This window comes from Lytechinus variegatus, chromosome 4, assembly GCF_018143015.1.
Source record: "Lytechinus variegatus isolate NC3 chromosome 4, Lvar_3.0, whole genome shotgun sequence".
Taxonomy (NCBI): Eukaryota; Metazoa; Echinodermata; class Echinoidea; order Temnopleuroida; family Toxopneustidae; genus Lytechinus; species Lytechinus variegatus.
Genome location: NC_054743.1, coordinates 33,086,533 through 33,093,919, shown reverse-complemented (window position 1 = coordinate 33,093,919; position 7,387 = coordinate 33,086,533).

The window sequence follows — 7,387 nt, the reverse complement described above, 5'->3', positions numbered from 1 at the left end:
GTTAGTTTTACACCTATAGGTGTTATTACAACACCTATGGTTGTTACATTTACACTCTTTGGTGCAATGTTCAATCTCTAGGGTGTTATTTTAACACCTCAGGGTGTGGTCCTCTATTAACACCAATTGGTGTCAATTGTAATACATGAGTTTTTACAGTGTAGAAAGGACATTGTCCCAAGGTGTGTGTAAGTTCACTATGTGGGAAAACACTGTAAATAACACACTAGAAAATCAAGGGGAAATCCCTGACAATTCAAAACACAATTTATATTTACCAACCGTATTAAATACTCACAGAAATCACGGCATTTCTGTGCTTTTGTTTCGAATGCAACCCGTATTATTCGTTCCAAGTCGCTGATCTTTTGAAGGACGTGCGCATAACACTCGATTGCCTTCAGGCCAAATTTCATTGTCTGGAATAATTCTGCTTCTGTGAATACAACACCATAACGAAGCGATGATATTAACCATAGACACCTGATATTGAATGATTTTTCCGTTATTCTTTATTGGTTTTTTTTTATTTTTTGTCCTTACGCATGACTGGGGTAGGACCTGGACAAAGATTAAATGGAATTTTATGATGTTTACAATTATTTCCCCAAGCCGGCAAGCAAAGCAATGCAATCAGAGAGAAACAATGGACGTATTATTAATTTTCCGCATGGCCAAAAGATAAGAAAAAAATAGACCGAAGGGGGGAAAAAAGAACAGGCCGAAAGCTAAGAAAAACAATTTGCATGAATCAAAATGAGCTTGTATTTTCGGGTTTATGGAATGTGCTTGGGCAGTGGCGTACCGTGGGTCACGGCATTGGGGAGGGGGGGGGGGGGCACCATCAAAAATTTTGAGTCACCTTCGCGCGCTCAGTTGCCAGATATACTGACCCAACAGAGACATTTTAAACGGATATGTATCTCACTGATCAAATAATCCGAGCGCGAAGCGCGAGCTGAAAATTTTTGACATTCAGACCTAGAAAGGGGCATTATAAGCAATTTTTTTAATCACGAGACATACCTGTCTCGCTAAACAAACAATACGAGCGTGAAGCACAAGCTAATTTTTTTGTATATATTGACCCCAAGCAGGGACATTTTAATGATTATATTTTAGGAATCAATTTAGAGTAAATATATCTCACCATAGTCATCTAATGCGTATACCAAGCGCTTGTTTATTTGGTTAGAATTACATCTTAACACATGAAGCACTTTCTGTAGTCATTGTACTCATGATTATCATACGCATCTCACTAATGAAATATTGCGAGCGCGAAGCGCGAGCTGAAAATATAGGAAATTCAGACCTGAAGAGGGGCATTCTAAGGCTTGTTTATAGGAATTCACTAAGACCTTACGCATTTCACTAACCAAATAATGTGAGCGCGAAGCGCGAGCTGAAAATTTTTGATATTCAGATCAGAAAAAGGGACATTTAAGGACTGATTTTAGGAATTCATGAAGAGCAGACATATCTCACCAATCCTTTAATGCGAATGTAAGCACGGACAGGAAATGTTTTATATTAAGACCTTAAAATGGGGCGATCACTTTAAGTAGTCATGAAAAAGAAGCATGTCACTACATAAAACAATAACAGCTTGAAGTGCGAGGAAACATATTTGGAGTATATTGACTTGATTTGACAAAGTCACGTCTCTCAAACATACTTGAAAACTATAGTATTCCGAAAAAAAAATTTGATCTATTATATCTAGTTAAACGGACAATGCGAGCACCAAGCACAATGAAGACATAGGCCCTGAGCAAATTATGTTTCATAAAGTTATGACCAAAAAGTGTTTATTGATCTAATATACAGCAATATATCATAATTATAATGTAATACAAAATTGATAATTTCTTCTTTCCCACTACCTTTCTCTTCCCTTTTCCCTCTTTTTCTCCTTTTGCTCGTTTTTTTTTGCCAGCCGATTGGGGGGGGGACGTGCCCCCCATGCCCCCGTAGTTACGCCACTGTGCTTGAGTGATTTAAAAACATCGGAGCGTTCACGCACCCCCCCCCCCCCGAGTTGTATCTCCAAGGCTGGCATCGAGGATAACTCTGTGGCCTAGCTATCCTCGTCAGTCTAGGCCTTGGTCTTGATCTCGGAAGTCTAGTCCTTTATCATGATTTCGGTTGTCTAGTTTGTCACGGTTGTCTTTGGGCTTGTCCTCGGGCATCAGGGTAGGCCTTCGATTGAACAAAGCTTTGTAAAAGCCATTCAAACCTTGTCTGCTCGGCAAACTCTTCACTCGAGTTAAGGGTCTGAATGTGCAGCCTACTCATGCCTTGTATACTGATGAACATGATGAAGGTACAGCAAGTTTTGTATGTACTAGTATTTGCGTGGAGGCACACTTGTTGATCAGGGTCTGTGCCTGCTGAATAAGTCATACATGTATTGTGGCCACCTGTGTGTGTGTGTATTTGAGTTTTGTCAGACGTGTATCAATCAGATATGATTATTTACGTCTGGGGCAAACCTTAATTAACGTCACCATCCGAAAGACGTGACCAGGGCTCGCACCTCGAACCTCTGCATCAATTTGTAACTTCCCCACAGCTTGGATTACACTTGCACGCCACAACGCCACCTCTCTATAACAGCCACCTATATATAGTGACCACTTGCACGGATAATTCCACACAATGGAAGCAATCGTGTGTATATAAATTCCCTACTGGAAAGAACGCATTGTCTCACAGTGTATGCTGCAGTCTGTGTTTAAGGCACTGGCACTGTAATGTAAAAATGCCATTAAAACAGAGGTGTGCCCCTCTTTTGAAAGAGAATACTTATTTTCTTTTTGCTTGTCAAGTTTTATCGGTACAAAATATCCTTATTTTTGGTTAAAAACATTTTTTTGGCTTGTCAAATTTTCCCTCCGAAAAAATGTGCACCCCTTTTGGAAAACCTTGGATCCGCCCGTGGTTTAAGGTGCGCGGAACACGATGTGCATGAGATCCCCCTTTACACTGTTAAATTTGAACATTTCGGCGAATCACATGATCCACACAGTCCATACATACTGTGAACACACTGTGATCAAATGGTGTGGGTGTGACACTGTATTCTTCCCTGTCTGTAGCAGCCAACCTGATGTAAAAAGAAATGTTTAATTTACTTATATTTTTTAATTAAGGTCCCATTTGCTTAATACCTGAATTTTCATTAACAACAAGTAAATCTTATCGCTGATGTGGTTTACACTACACACTATGTGGAGTGTTATAGGAACAGAGGATAGAAGGAGAGAAGAAATGGATAGGCGAGAAAGTGGAGATTTGAGAGTCGTGCATTCTTTCTTGAAAGTAGTCCTAAAAGGACTCTAAACCAGAAGAGATTGTCGAGTTGAGAACAACTTGAGTAGTAGAGCTGATGAGGAGATGCTGGCTTGAGTCAGCGAGTAGAGATGATGCGTAGTAGAGAGACTCGATGTTTCGGACAGGTTGACTGTCTGTCTTCAGGAGTGCAGATCTTAAGATTCCCAAGTAAATCTTAAGTATCTGTCATGGTTCATATTGTGTTTTGAAATGTATTTGATTATGTGTAAAATATGTCGAAACATGAAAACAAACATTTCCTATATTGCAAATTCTGGTGATGGTAGGTGCGAGAAGCAGGGTTACACTTCGTAATTCCGAAGCACGTAAATTGCCTATACCTCGATGTTCGTTAATCCGAAAACGTAAAATGGTTCGTTAATCCGAACATTTGTGGCGTTATTCCGAAGGTTCGATAATCCGAAAACGAAATAAGGTTCGATGGTCGAAGGTTCGTTAATCCGGAAACGAAATAAGATTCGTTGTTCCGAAGGTTCGTTAATCCGAAAACGAAATAAGGTTAGTTAAGCATCTAGTTTTCGGACTAACGAACCTTTGGAATTACGAACCTCATTTCGTTTTCGGATTAACGAACCTTAGGAATTACGAACCTCACTTCGTTTTCGGACTAACGAATCTTCGAAATTACGAACCTCATTTCGTTTTCGGACTTACGAACCTTCGGAATAACGAACCTTCGGAACTACGAATGTATGTGGTGAAGCAGTCTCACTGCTTTCAAATCATTTCAAGATGATTTTATTCAATTCTATATAAAACAGTTACATCAACAATTAAAAATATAGTTATCAAAATGCAATGATAAGATGATAGAGATAATATTATATGATCAACCTGAGAGGGTTTGTTTTGACAGCCACCACAACATTAAATAAATCAGTTTTGGAAAACAATTATTGAGAAGGGACTAAACATCGGGATAGTTTAACGGCATAACAAATAAAAAACAGCATAACGACAAAATAATCTAAAATATGCAAAGAATATAAGAAAATAAAAAAAACCGCACAATCCTAGAAAACACTGTGAATTTGTGAAATATAAATTTGCATCATTTTTAACACTTTGGCGTCACTGGAAATAAGATATTGTTTAAGCTTTTGTTGAAAGAAATTCATATTTGTATATGTTAAGTTATATGTGATGGGTGGGAGTTCCATGCTGACGGAGCTTTGTATCTAAAATTATTTATGTCATTATTTAATGATAGCATATGAATGGTAATTCATGTTATTTCTGGCATTACAACTATGTACAGAGCAGTTTAATTTTAACATGTGGCTTACGTTATAAGGAAGTATTCCTACCCTATATGTTTCAAAAGAAATATATTATATTTGTTAGGATGCACCGATCAAGTATAGATGTAAATATACCTTATGAAGTACACATAATGAATTGGTTTTAACATTATCTAAGTTCAAGTTTCAGTGACTTTCGTGCGTATAGAATGTCCCCTCGTCACCCTTGGGTTAGTACTTACAAGCGATTATGTCATTAAATTATCTTACAATTAATATAGACTTAAGACTGGTGTATAATAAAAAGAAAGTATGTACATGTATATTGTATTCTGATTGATTATACATCGAAACCAAGAACAATGAAGTCTAAACCTGACACGAAGACAATGACAAAACACTCTTTAATTTGATATCACCCTTATAAAATAATTAGAAACTGAAATATCATTTGCTCAAACGTCGGCCAGTATTATCCGCATGCGTTCGGCAGTTGGACTCTATCGAATGAATCGGGATAAGCATTAGTTTATTCGGATAGATATTGATTTGTTTGTGATTGTTTTTATTGCATTTTTGTCGGAAAAAATAACATGAATATGGATAGCAATTCAACAAATTCAACGACAATAATCGTCTACTCTACCAGGTATGTATCTCTAACACTTAATACCACTTGGAATTTTATCATTGGTGATGAGTAATTTGAAGGTGAAAAAGTGAATAGACTCACTCCAGTGATTACATGTATGAAGAAAAGAGTCGAAATCAATTTTTAAAAAGTGTTATTTAAATGTAATAAGGCAGCTTTAACTCTTCGGGTGCATGAAGTTTTGTGGAGGAGGGCTGAGGACTATTCTAAATAACTTTGAAATACTAGCCTATATCTAATTTATTAATTGAAATATTATTTTTCACAGACGCGCTGTGAGATGATCCTGCAGACAATATAAAATCTTGTTCTACTCTATACTCTTTAAAAAGTCGCTCTTAAAAGAAATATCACTCAATCGTATTCATACCATACTCTAAATTAGCGTAGCCTCACAAATATCCACACTCGCCAGTTAAATTTTTACTCTAAACTGCTATCTACAGCACCCGCACCTGCACCTCCATTCGGTAACGAACCGTTTTATGAGGCCGCCATCAATTTCAAGCTTAACCGCTCACGATGGCGGTCTCCATCGTTCATTAAGTATTATTGTTATCAAAAAGTTATTTGAAATTTTTGCTCACATCGTTATTTTGTATTCATTATGCATTATGATTATCATGTTTATGTTATGGACTATTTTGTATATTGCATATAATTATGACGTTTAATTGAATGAAGTACATTCATTTCCAACTATAAAAGCATCAATACATTTCAAGAACTTGAACAAAACATGGGAGGTAGCAACTCAGAAAGTACAGCTTGTGAGGAGTTCACACTGTAAAAACTGTGGTGTTAAAACTGACACCAAATTGGTGTTAATAGAGGACCACACCCTGAGGTGTTAAGATAACACCCTAGAGATTGAACATAACACCAAAGAGTGTAAATGTAACAACCATAGGTGTTGTAATAACACCTATAGGTGTAAAACTAACACCACCAATTTAACATCGGTGTAAAAAAAACTGGTGTGGTCCTCTATGTACACCGGTTAACACCACAGTTTTTGCTGTTCACCGTGACATAAATAATAAATACATAGTACATGAAAGAAAATATCCAAACGGAGTACAATACAAAACAAGGGGGAAATGGGGGACAGGGCAACTTTACATACAAATACTAGTATATAATTTGAAACAGAAAATAAATTGTCAAACCAATCATCCTTCAACTAAAACTATGAAGCAAATCCCAAAATTCAGGGACCAGACGTAAGTTTCTTCTTAAGTTTTGTCTTAAAATTATTCAAAGTTGGTGCATTTCTGATGTCTGTAGGTGAATTGTTCCACTTTCTCGGACCCGAATGAGACGAATATTATGTCGATAAGAATTACAGGTCCTGTGTCTTGGCAAATGAATTAATGAAGAGGAGCGTGTATTGTATTTATATAAATTCAGATTTGTATCAAACAACTGAGAAAAATTAACAGGCATAAGCCGACTGTTAAATAGAAATACATTGCTGGTAGGTTGTAATATTTTCTAAAGTAAGCAGTTTAAACTAATAGTAGAATGTGCTAACTTTAGATCTAGGGCTTACTCCAGCTATGATTCTAACTATTTTATTTTGTTTTGTAACAAGTTTCTTTTGGTTAGACGAAAATGTACTACCCCAAACTAAGTTACAATAAGACAAATATGGCAAAATACGTGTGGAATACAAAATTCGCAATATATGAGCTGGTGAAAAGTAATTATATCTGGATGTTATACGAATAATAATTATTCTTTAATATTTTCTTTCTATGTTTTGTATGTGAAATTTCCAAGTTAATTTTGAATCAATGGTTACAACATGAAAAATTGTTTTTCAACCTTAGGAATCTCAATGCTATTCAATTGTAATTTAGAACAATGAGTGTCGTATTGCTTGTTACGATTGCTAAAAACAATGAAGTAACATTTACGAGGGCTGACAGATAGCCTATTTGCCTGGAACCACATGCACAGTTTAAAGAGATCTTTAGTTACTTGTTCTTGCAAGGAAGTTAGATCTTTACCACTAAACAGCATATTTTTATCATCAGCATATAGTATGAACATCGGCGGATCCAGGGGGGGGTGCGCAGGGTGCGCGCGCCCCCCCCCCCCTAATATTTGAGCGGCGCCGCTCAAAATAAAAAAA